The following is a 13,621-nucleotide window of genomic DNA, read 5'->3' as shown; positions in this document are numbered from 1 at the left end:
TCTATTGAGAAACACCCTGTTGTGTATCGATTTATATAGGTACATTTCACATTGCCTTATATATAGGTATAGAAAACCAGTCCTTATTTAGGCATAGTCCATGCTACCCAAATACAGGCATGGCTACTTCCATCCGTTCATCTACGTCACAACAATTTCTTGGAAAACCAGACTCTTAAGCCGTTAGAATATTCCCTTTGCTTGGATATTGATTTCTCCAAGAAATCATTTATTGAACATCTATTCCTTAGGGGTTCATTCATGACGTTCATATGTCTGACTTTACGTTAATACTGGCATTCCTAAACACCTTCAAGGTATAAATATACCTTCATTTGCTATGGCAAAGCACGGTGTGGTTCGGTGCAGTTTGACTACCTACTTGCACGATGCAGCTCTCTACAGCAAGTGCCGAAGGAAGCCAACTCTCCAGCTGATGCACTGGCTAGAAGCTGACATCCTCCTGTCGAGAATCCAGCTCCAGTGTTTCTGACTCCCCTTGCGGGGTGTTGGGAAATCGAGTCCCGAGAAAGAGATACCAACCTCTCTCATTCTAAGGTATGGAGCTGATTAGGGATCACTGACAGAATATCGACAGTCAAAATATCGAGATGACAAAATATGGAGGTAAAAATATCGACTGCCAAAATATCGACTTCCTATCTTCAAACAGATAAGTACAAAAATATCAACTCCAAAATATCGAGTGTAAAAAATATAGACTGTCAAAATATCTAATTTTTTGAATGCCTTAAAAGTCATTTAAAAGTAATATTATAATAATAAATAAAATTAATTTTAACTTATTTAAAATACTTAAATAAACGTAACATTAAAAAATAATTAGTGTAACTTAAAAGTTTTTATTTATTTTTAATACATATATATATATATATATATACATATTATTAACAAAACATATACAATATTTTTACCGTAGGATAGCAAGAGGTTTGAATTTACTGTAACAACTCCAGTGAGTGCAACAGTAGGGAAAGCGTTGGATAGCATAGGGGTAAAAATTACTAGTACCACTCCAGAGAGTGCAACAGTAGGGAAAGCGTTGGATAGCGTAGGGGTAAAAATTAGTATTCCCACTCCAGAGAGTGCAACAGTATGGAAAGCGTTGGATAGCGTAGGGGTAAAAATTACTATTCCCACTCCAGATAGTGCGACAGTAGGGAAAACGTTGGATAGCGTAGGGGTAAAAATTACTATTCCCACTCCAGAGGGTGCAACAGTAGGGAAAGCGTTGGATAGCGTAGGGGTTAAAATTACTATTCCCACTCCAGAGAATGCAACAGTAGGAAAAGAGTTGGACGCGTAGGGGTAAAAATTACTATACCCACTCCAGAGAGTGCAACAGTAGGGAAAGCGTTGGATAGCGTAGGGGTTAAAGTTACTATTCCCACTCCACAGAGTGCAACAGTAGAGAAAGAGTTGGATAGCGTAGGGGTAAAAATCACTATTCCCACTCCAGCGAGTGCAACAGTAGGGAAAGCGTTGGATAGCGTAGGGGTAAAAATTACTATTCCCACTCCAGAGAGTGCAACAGTAGGGAAAGTGTTGGATAGAATAGGGGTAAAAATTACTATTCCAACTCCAGTGAGTGAAATAGTAGGGAAAGTAAATACTTCATATATAAATATAAATAACATAACTAGTAATACCAATTACAAATTAATTAAAACTTTTTACAATTGTATAAAATATATTAAATATTTATTTATAAATACAAATTAAAATTATTTAATTATAAACATTTCCTACTAATACTAATTAATTACCTATTAACAATAAATTAATTTACAATTTAATAATTAATCAATACATTTTAATTACCAATTATATTTTAATTAATTACCAATTAATAATTAATTACCAATTAATTCTAAATAAATAACAATAAATAAATTAACATATTTAATTAATTATAATTAAATTACTTCCCACCCTATTCCCCTATAAACCCACAACCCGCGACAGAAAAAAACCCACTAAAATTAACATATTTATCAATTAATCAATTATAATTAATTTCCAATTATATTTTAATTAATTAACAATTAATAATTAATTAACAATTAATTCTAAATAAATAACAATAAATAAATTAACATATTTAAATTATTATAATTAAATTACTTCCCACCCTATTCCCCTATAAACCCACATCCCGCTACAGAATTATATTACACAAAAAATAAAAAATAAAATTAACTTACCTTAAATTCAATATTTTTTTTGTCTATATTATGTCTAGTCGATATTATGTCCATTCTATATTTTTGTTCGATATTATGTCCATTCTATTCGATATTAAATTTTTCTAGCCGATATTTTTGTTGTCTATATTATGTCTAGTCGATATTATGTCCATTCTATATTTTTTACTCGATAATGTGTCTAGTCGATATTAAAAACTCGATATTTTGACTCTACACCGCGGATAAGAACCTAGAGAAACCTTTGGCAATTCTTGGCAAAACTAAACCTATGCTAAAGACAACACCTACAAGATTAGGTACATTGGGGTAGGCGTATTTTAGAAGCACCAGTTGAGTATTTTAGCCTGTGTTATTTGTGTATGTATTTTTATATATATATCATAGGAACAGACAATGCTATTACAGTATTATTTCATACTACTGTTTACGCAGTACGCATTATACTTTGCATTCTGTCTAACGATTGTAGCAGTTTATATCTCTTGCATGAGAAATAAGACTGTTCAATAAACCCCTTTTTATTGAAACGCCCGTCTCTCTATTTCTATGCAGCTTTGTTGAAACGAAGCATGCACGATTGACTGAGTGAACTAGTTATCTATTGTTTCCACGACTCTGAAGATATTGTTCCGGTTCTAGGGGAAACAAAGTTGTCATGTTTATGTGGTTGTCAGAGACTAATCCCTTCTTGTTTATTCAAGAACGTTTCTAGTGACCTCTGAGTTAGCTGGCACCCACAATTAAGTTTAATGTACTCGATAGAGACATACTGACCTCGGTCCTCTGTCCAATCTATAGTGTATATTATTCCAATGCGCAGAGCCTATTGGGAATATAGGAACTACACTACAACCCGAGGGACAAAAAAATGATCGAATCTGGATTGTGACCCATGGACCGGCGAGAGGTACGTGTAGTCACGTTCTAAAGGGTGGAATTTGCGCCATATGTCTGCCCAGCCCAATGTTGAGGTCAATGTATGTAATTTAGTTGGGCCGGTGGTTGAGGTATATTTGGGTCAGGTTGTCGATCCAGAGATCCCATGGTATCATTCCAGTCACCTCCAAGCAGGGTCAAGCCAGTATGAACGGTTCCCCAGACCCTTAACAGCTTGTTAATGAAAGTGGCCCCTAATGGAGGGTGAGTGAGTGAGTGAGTGAGTGAGTGAGGGGAAACATGTACCGCGCAACTTAGCCCAAGGGCATCAAGGCACCAAACAGCAACAAAATGTCTTCAAATCACCAAGACCACATCTACGAATAGACCTCAAGAAAGAGACAGGTTTTCAGGTCTTTGCGAAAGCGAGCCAAAGAGGGTAGTCCCACCAATTCAGGCGGGAGAGAGTTCCAAAGCTTAGGAACCACGGTAGAAAAGGCTTTCCCTCCCCATCTTGCTTTGGCAAATCTAGGGACTGATAAAAGAGTTTTGGAAGATGAGCGGAGGGCTCTACTGGGGGAAAAAGGATGAAGGAGGGACCTGATGCCCTCTGATCCAGAGCCATAGATAGCCCCGTGGGCGAGACAAAGAATCTTAAAAGAGATCCTAGACTGGACCCGAAGCCAATTAAGGGTTTTCCTGGCCAGGGCTGCAGAAGAGAGCCTGGGGAGGTTGAGGACCATCCTGGCAGCAGCGTTTTGTACCATCTGTATGCAATGGACAAGGCTCTTGTTCATGCCCACATACAGAGCATTACAATAGTCCAATCTCGAGGAGACAAGAGCCACTGTGGCCTGCTTCTGAGCCTCCGGGGAGAGGTAGCATGCTATCTTTCTGAGGATCCTGATAATGCCACAACAGGTGGACACGGTCCTGCTGACCTAACGATCAAAAGAAAGAGTGGTGTCAATCAGGACCCCAGGTTCTTAGCGAGATGGGAGGGATGGGGATAGTCCCCAAGGGAGTCTGGCCACCATTTTTTAGACCAAATGTCTTGACTACCCCCGAAGATCAATACCTCCGTCTTCTCTCCATTAAGCTTTAGGAAGTTCCGGATCATCCAATGGGAGACTGCCTCCATGCACATTCTAAAATTCAAGGCAGAGTCGCTCACAGACTGTGTCAGGGAGACCATGATTTGAGTGTCGTCGGCATACGACAGCACCTCAAACCCATAGGATCTCACTACCCTGGCAAGTGGGGCCACGTAGATATTGAAAAGAGTAGGGCTTAGAGAGGATCCCTGAGGGATCCCACATTGCACAGGTTTAGAAGGGGACAGAAAGTTACCCTGCTTCACTCTCTGTTCCCTTTGATGTAAAAAGGAGGTGAGAAGACTAAGGGCTGGGCCTCCAAGTCCTATCTCCTTGAGCCTGCCAACCAGGACCGAGGGAGACAGGGTATCGAAGGCTGCCGTAAGGTTGAGTAGGACCAGAAGGGTGATCTGGCCCCTATCGACCCTCGAACGGATGTTATTGGTAACCACCGTAAGGGCAGATTCAGTACTGTGGGCTCTTCGAAAGCCGTGTTGCGAGAGGTCCAGCAGGCTCGAATCATCCAAAAAGGTAGAAAGGTGACGGTTGAGATGCGCCTCTAATATTTTGGCAGGGGCCAGTAACAGAGAAATCGGTCTAACATTTTTCAGGACCCCGGGATCGAGAGAGGGCTTCTTCAAGAGGGGTTTGACAACAGCTAATTTCCAAGAGAGGGGAAAAGTTCCCTCAGCAATGGCACGGTTCATCACATCTAGAAGGGGGGGAATAACCACGTTCCTACAGGCCTTTAAGATTTTAAGCGGGCAGGGGTCTAGAGGGGAACCCGACTTGGTGTTATCAAGAAGACAGTTGATCTCATCAAGGGTGAGAGAGGGGAAGACAAGCAGACTGGGCTCAGGTTCAGGAGCCAAGGGCCCTGCTGTGGAAGAGGGGAGAGGAGAAGGGGGGTCCAATTGTCTGTTAAGACATTCTAAAGCATTATGGATATCGGCAATTTTAGCATGGAAAAAGGTTGATATTTTGTCACAGATCTCCTACGTTTCTTTTATGGGATCCGCGGTCTGGGGGGCGGAGAGGGAACCAATGATCTTAAACAGGTCTCTGGAAGATTTCAAAGAGGAGGTCAAATTGACATAGTAAGCTTTTTTTTCCTCAATAACTACCAGTTTATATTCTTTTAAAAGATATTTATGTTGTATTTTTTCGGAGGGATCCAGATGAGCACGCCAGAGCCTCTCTTGTTTTCTGCATCCCTGTCTCAACAGTCTAAGTCTGTCCGAGAACCAGGGTGCAGAAGGGCTCTTTCTAGCGGAGTAGTGTTGTTTGACGGGGGCTAAGATATCAACCGCCTCCGTGATGGTATTAGAGAGATCTACTGCCGCAGAGTTAGTGTCCGTATTTAATGGGGAACTTAGTCTGGACATGAAAGGGGCTAGAGCTTTGTTATTAATCTCCCTAAAGTTTCTTCTAAGCTCCCATTTCTTGGGGTCCGATTGGGTAGTGTGATGAATTTTAAGCTTGAGGGGCACAGCCATGTGATCTGACCAAGCCAGAGGAATAGGGATGCCTGTCTTCAATCTAAGGTCGTTAGAGAAAACGCCATCGAGCGTATGGCCCGCTAGATGAGTGGGGCTATCCACGAGTTGGGTCAAACCACATGCGTCCAGGGTTTCTACCAGGGAAAGGTGTCTCTGGAACTGAGATTCTCTAAGTGGAAATTAAAATCCCCTAGAAGAGTAAGGTTGGCTCTATCAATGAAAGGTTCTACTAGCTGTAACAGATCTTGACAAAAAGAGGTCTAGGTCCAGGGGGCCTATAGAATAGTATACTCAAAAATGAGACTGTAGAAGTGGAGTTGATAGAAAAATACATGGCCTCGAAGGAATCAGAAGAGATGGAGAGATGCTCAGTTCAACAAAGGGAGGAGCTTTTATGAAGTATTCCCAACCCACCTCCTCTGCGCCCAGTTCTATCCATCCTTGTCAGGGTGTAACCCAAAGGGATTGAGGTCTCGGTGATAAAAACCCAGGATGGTTTCCACAGAGAGACGAAATCCTTAAAAGCGATGTTATTTTTAATCAGGGATCTCGCATTAATAAGGAAACCTACTTCATTCGTCAAAGGGGTAGACTTAGACCCCCCAGTGTCCAAAGGCACCCTCCTGTTATTACCTTTTCTGGGGAGAGAGGAGTTACGTCTACAACAGTGTGAATGAAGAATGGCATCGGGGGAGAGAGTGTGATGGCAAGATTTCCTAGGAGGCTTAAGCTTTAATAGAGTATGGGTAGTATATTAAAAACGTACTTGGGAGGGAGTAAAGCGGGGACCAGCCCGTCTGGCCTCTGGTGCTACCTCAGCGCGGACGGGCGCAGACGGGCTTGACTTAGGCGCAACTTCGGCGCACGTCCGCTAAGCGCGGAGGGAGCCATAGCGCCTAAATAAGGTTGGGCCTCAATGGCGAGCAGCGCGTGACCCTCCGTAAGCCAATGAGGACAAGGACTCCAAATGTATGCCGGCGCCCTCCACAACAAACGGGAAAACCCGTGGTGGACCGGGGCGCTGGCAAGGGGGGGCGTATATACTGCCAGCGGAAATCCGTTCTCCATGTATTTCACCTGTGACGAACAGGAATCGGTCCCCTGGATCTGGCCTGTGTGCTGTGAATTTAAACTGGACCCTGTGGTGGATATGAACTGCCACCCCCCTGGAGCCCCTCATAAGCCCTTTGTGATTGATACGACAAAAGTCGAACCGGGCGACGCACGGGACTTTTATTCCCATTAAGTGGGTCTCTTGTAAAAGCAGGATGTTTGCCCCATACCTTTTTGCCTGTCGTAGGACTGTGCCTCTTTTCACCTTGTTCAATAACCCCCAAACATTCCAGGAGACCACCGTTTGGTCTCCCAGGGAGTTCACTTCACCAGGTGTCATTAAGACCTAAGTAGGAGGTGAATACCGCAAAGTGATCTGCATAAAAGAAGATAGGAAAATAACCCCTGTCTGCAAGTAACTTAAAACATTAACACTATAAAAATTACAATCTCTTATGCCCCCAACGGGGGAACCCCCCAGATCCCGCACCAAAGATTCCCTCCCACCCTATAACTCTATGAACACAGGGAGTGCAAGAAGTCCTTGACTTAGCAGCCCATGATCGAGCCCCCACACCCTCCCAGAGAGAACAATACGAATGTAGATTTAAACAGGTACTGTGCCCTGCAATTGCCAAGTGGTCCGCAGAGTAGTCCGGAGTGTTCTGGGCGGTCTCTCAGGACTTGCGGACATCCTGTCAGATCCCGGCCCTCGCCACTTGAGATTTGTTGCGTCACGGCCGCTGGCTCCGTGAACTTCAAGAGGAGTCTGAGTCTGTGGCCGATGGAGAGCTCGCTCGGAACTGCGGGCGTTCATCTATCCAGGTGAAGATAGCCTCCGGGGTGTCGAAAAAGAAACACTTAGAATTATAAATTACACGCATCCTGGCTGGCAATACACAACTGTCCTGATGATGGTCTTATAGACAACTGCAACAAAGACCGAAACGTCAACCTCGTCATCATCTCCCAAGCAATTTATGTTCTTAAGAGTAACTCTTTTGCATTTATGGTCTTAGTTGCTCGTTTTCATTTATAGGAGCTGATGTCTTGTTATGAACTGATTTGCTGATTTGTTTATACATCTGTTCACAACATTTTGCTTACAATTTACTACTTGATGTATTCCCGTGAATTGATTTCTGACATACAAAATACAATATATTTATTATTATTAATAAATATCACTGTTATCCTATGGATACATTTGAGTTAGATTGCTGACAACGAACTCTAAGACACACGCTAGCAAATAAACTGAATTAGTGTACAAATAAAATCCCTTGTAGTCAATCCTTACCCTGTACTGTCTACTGCCCAAGCCTACAAGGGTCCATTGGGTTACCCAAATTCTTTAATGGCTGGATATAGCAGCATACATTGTATATTCAATTCTCTAAGCCTGCGTCTCGCAGCCATGAAGGAGTGGCAATGTTGTTGAACCAGGCACGGGTAATCTGGGAATATGATGATAGAGCGGGAATCATGTACAAAGCTGTCCTCATGTGATCTGGTGAATCGTTGGATGGCATCACAGTCGGCATACTTCATGATCTTTGCGATGACAGGTCTTGGGGCCGTGCCCGGGGGGTTTCTGTATCAGGGCCCTGTGTGCCCGCTCCACCACGAAGGCCGAAGAGAGAAGGCCGTTAGGTAGGATAGCTGCGAGCCACTTAGTGATGAAGTTTGTCATGCAAACCCCCTCGCAGCCCTCGGGCAAGCCCACAAAGCACAGATTGTTCCGTCCGGCACGGCGTTCCGCATCCTCCACTCTAGAGGCCAGTTCTTGCGTCACAACCGTAAGCTTATTCACTTTCTTTTGGAGGGAGGTCACCGAATCTTCTACAGTGGAGACCCTTATTTCAGCCGCGCAAATCCTGGCACAAAAATGAGATCCCCGACCCCACCGTGCCGATTTTTGCATCCAGCATGTCGCGCTGTCTGGAACCGAGCAGCTCCCATCACTGCCAGTAGCACCTCTGGCAGCAGTGGTAAATTGGTCAATGGTGCCTTGCTTTTGACCAGCCCCAACTAGCTCGCCTTTGCCCATCTGAAGGTGTGGCCCAGGGCAGCGAAGAAACCCAAGGGAGAGGGCAAGTGGCCAGGACGGCGAGCCCACACCACAGAGGTATGTGGCCGCTCTGCTGAGCGGGGACAAGGATGGCTAAAAATGTAGAGGCCAAGTCCCCAGTACAGCGCCAGGCACGGCAGAGGATCAATCCTTTTATTCAGGGTCCGGCATCTGAGAGGGCAACCACCTCAGCCCAACACCCCGGGCCGGTCAGCTCGGACCCGGAGAAGCCCGTCCAGGGGAAGCACCAGCAGAAACAGCGGATGTCAGCCAGGTTTAGGCATTAAGCGGCCCCAGAACGTGGATCATGTTCACCTAGGGCAGAATGCAGTTATTTGCTGCAGCGCAGTATATGCAGTGAGGGTCCATGCAAATCCGCCCTTCTTTATGTCAGTGTGGCCCCAGGGCCCCAATTGCGAAAACTGGGGGCCCCCGTCCCCACAACCTGCGCAATTTGATGAACTACGCCTGCCCCAAAGGTATTCCGGGACTCCGGTGCTCGCGCATCCGGTCCCCGGGCCGAGCAGATCCACCACGACGAAGGGAGGGAGAGGGGCAGCGGCAATCACCTTCTTGGACGCAACCTGGCCCGATCCGCCAGTCACAGCCTCTCCTGACTCAATCCTCCTGGCCGCCCACCTCAGCAGCAACCCCAGGGCCACACTCCAAGGGCTCCAAGGGCATCAACGCCGTCATGGCCCCCCGGGCAGGCCCAGGCTGGCAGGGCTCAGTCGGCAACACGGTCAGGCGTCACTGCGTCTGGGCTCCCGCAGGGGAGATGGAGGCTCCGGGGTGCAGGGGGAGGGGCGGTGACCTCTACACGCCGATACTGTCCCCGTAAGCAAGATCCTTCACGGGGGCACAAGGCGCTGCCCCCCAGCGTCACCTCCTCAGACCGCGGGCAGGGCCCGCCGCCACAGAGCTGTTCCGTAGGATCCGAGCTGGCTGCGAAGATGGAGCCGGCAGCCAGCACAGCATATCAGACAGCTGAGAAAGACTCCGCTGCGGCACAATTCTCAGTCCCAGTGAGAAAGTCCCTCACTGCAGGGGTATAGGGCAGTCAGCGCTGCAAGGTGAGTCGACTCTGAGCAGGATTTAGACAGATAACGAGCCGACTATGGCGTGGATGGATGGAGCTCAGCTAAGCTGCATCCACCATGATGGCCTGCCAAGCCACGCCCCTTCAGGAACAATTTTGATAGCACTTCTGTATGTTATGTTACACTGATTTTATTAAAAACACATATGTCAATTACGTGGCCTATTAGTACTTTTCAGTGCGGGAGTGTCTGGGCTGTGAGTGTGTTCAGATGGAACTAAGGGCTTTAATGAGGGATGACTGTTTTGGATGGAGTCTGGTCCAGTTAAATGATGTGGTGTAAGTTAACTTGATTTTATCCATAGTTGTGTTCTGCTGTGATAGGGTGTGATAGGGTGTGGATCTTGAGACCTGCTACCTTGACCAGTGTGTAGTTAATGTATTTTGGGATTATCTCAGTGGGGTATGGGTCTTGACTAGCAACATGTTCATCATAGGGGCATGGCATGTGGATGGTCAAACTGAAAATTATTAGTCAAAAGGCAAAATCAACGGCACTCATATATTAATATATTCCCGTATCAATAATCAATATGTTTCTATAGTTCCTATAGTACAAAATTCCATATTTGTATGGTCACAATCCTTGATATGCTTCCCTTTCTGCCCCTAACCCTAATGATAGAAAATCCACCATACCAAACACTTTTCCGCCATACTATGTATACTTTATGATTAAAATTCCACTTATGCTGATCCTGTGCGCATCAGTCTGGACATATTAACAAACATTTTGAATGGCCATTCCCACCCCAGAAACACGACTGCTCCTCAAAGTGATGTACTAACTGTATTTCACAGTTGCAAATGGCAAGAAGCGGAATTAAGTCGTTGCTCTGAAAGGCTAAAAAAGCAATTACATGCACATTTTTCAACTTAAATGGAAATATGGATAAATAAATATTGCATGGTTTGAGAAGTCCTAGAAATATAGGATTTCCACGGTTATGAATACAGGTGCTTGTGAACGAACCATAAAGTAGAAACGTACTTCAAGGACCCTATCTTTATGAGGCAGTGAAATACATGTATTCCATTTATTTATTTATAACAAGCACTGTCACCAAAGGCATCATGGCTGGAACTATGCAAAACAATCCGTTCACACCAGTTTATCTACATTCAACAGAACCGGTGAATTTTCACAAGTTTTAAGATGCAATTTCAGTAGCATATGTGGGTTATCTACATTGGAGTGTAACTTTCAATCTAAGCTGTGGATCAGCCCTCCTAGAAGGCAAATGTATGGATTAAATACAATTAGTGACAGTGCAAAGTCCTGTGGTATTTCTTTATTCACCAGCATCTTCGCAGATTGTTTCCACATCATTACCAGAGCAAGAACATCAGAACTTCTCTAAAATAAAGGTGAGGCCTGTCATTCTGATTGCTCCTAGGCCATTGTTCAGAATATGGTGATCAACAGTTTTGAATGCCATCGACAGATCGAGTAACACCAAACATACCTAACTGTGCACTTTGTAATTGTTGTTAGTGTGGTATACACATATTGCACATGATCCTAGATTTGATAATGAGGAAAGCATGCAAATAGCACAAACTATTCCCCATACTGCCCTATCAACGAAGAAGGTCTCTTGGTAATGGGCTGGTGTGATGATAAATAAAACTAGGGTCAAGTGCAGAGATCTTCAAACTGTTTGATGCCAAGGCCCCCGTGTCAAACCTTTGTAGGTGTATGGACCTGATCTGACAAAATGCATTAGGACCTGGTACTCCTCATTATCAAAAACTATCAACAACCATAAACTCCCCCAAATTACCACAGCAAATAATTCTTAAGGTGTAGAAATAATATTAAAAAATGTTTAGCAAACCAGAGGTCAGTGACCATGGGGGTGTGGTCAAAGGTGTAGCTAAAAACAAAAGGCCTTATTTATGAGGGATTGGTGTAGGGCAGCATTGCAAGTCTTCTTGCTGCGCTGCCCTATGACAATGTGAACGGGCTGGAATGCACAGTATTTATGAAATACGGTGCATTACTGTCCTTTTCCCTTGCTTTAGCGCATAAATTGCTGCGTAGCACAACATAGGCAGGATTGTTTTTTGCACAGGAAGAGGCACTTCCTAAACAAAAACAACACCAAGAGGCGTTTTCCTCTTTCTATGTGAGCTGCAGAATGCAGCACACATAGAAAGAGGAGAGGACAAGGAGAAATTAAACCATTTCTCCTCGTTACGCCTCCGCTGGGGAGATGTCCATTTTTGGAGCTGCCCCAGGTTTACTTGATTTTATTATATCTGGGGCAACATCAAAATCCATGGGTGTTGCGTGGGAACCCTGTGCTAAGCCCGTGGAACACCTCCTTGACGCAGAGTAAGGCAATGCTATGACTTGCACTGCTATGTCTTACTCCATATCAATGAGGCCATGCAAAGCAAGGCAGGGTGACTTTGCACTGCCTCATAGGTATGGTTGAGAAGCTTGCACCACTAAGGGGTCAAAAAAAGTGATGCTCTGGCGATGCAAGCCTCTCATAAATAAGTCCCACAATATTCTGTACATTTTTTAGGTTTTTCTCCATCAGGTATCTACAGATAAAATATTGGGCAGCGTAATGAAAAATACATTTAAAAAGTTGTTGCTTAGTGAGAAATGCACTGTAGTACATTATGAGGGAGCCACAAAATCAAATCTTGGGCAGTGGAGAATAGTGACGTGTATTTTTAGTGTTACGAGGTCACAGCGTATGACAGAAAGTCCTGAGAATATGTCAGTCATTATTTTTTACTTGCGTTACACACACTGTAAGATAGAGTGCTGCATACGTGCAAATAGTTTTACAATAAAATGGTGCTTTTAAAATGTAGGTTTTAGTAATACCAGGGCATATGTAATGCAATATTGTTTTACATAACTGTCCCTTTAACACTTTTTTAGGGATACTAAGGGCTGTGTAAATGTAGTTAAAATTAAAAGCAAGCACTTCACAACCAGTTGTTTACTCTTTGCACTACCACTCAAAAAACAAATCTTTGTCATCCCAAAGCTTGGAGTGATTTGATCAATTAAAGCCAGAACCAACTCCCAAGCACCCTTTACACTTGCAGATTAACTGATAGGCACATTTACATTTCATTCAGGCAAGCATGCACCCTGGCATGGAAGCTTTTCACAGCACTAGAGACTCAAATGATAACACTTCCGCTGATAATAATCAAAATTAGCTGTCCCAGGACAGCTGCCTTTTTCCAAAAAGAAAGCAAACTTTTTGGATTGCAGGCACACGTGAAGCTGGGGAATGTGAAGCCCCCTTACCAAGACTCCACAGCCTCCCTGGGGGTCGCGCCCCACAAATTGAAGACCTCTGGTCTAGTGGGACTTCTCGAAAGCCAGGTCTTCATCATCTTGTGTAATTGAAGAAGTGAGGAGGCCGCTCTTATGTGTAGTGGCAGATCGTTTCATGCTTTAGGAGTTTTCCATATGAGTGTAATGTGTGCATGTAGGATGTATGTCGTTACTACGCATGCTTTTACAACGCATGCCTTTACCACACAACTTTTACAACGCAAGTCGTTACAACGACTTGCATTGCGGGGCGCTGGATAGTGAATAGTGAATAGTTTAATTTACTATTCCAACTCCAGTCCCCGTGGATAGTAGGGGAGGTTTTGGATAGTAAATTAAACTATTCCCTATCCTACAGCGCCCCCCAGCGCAAGTCGTTGTAACGACTTGC

Source organism: Lissotriton helveticus, chromosome 8 (assembly GCF_964261635.1).
Source record: "Lissotriton helveticus chromosome 8, aLisHel1.1, whole genome shotgun sequence".
Lineage (NCBI taxonomy): Eukaryota > Metazoa > Chordata > Amphibia > Caudata > Salamandridae > Lissotriton > Lissotriton helveticus.
Note: the sequence above shows the minus strand (reverse complement) of the source record.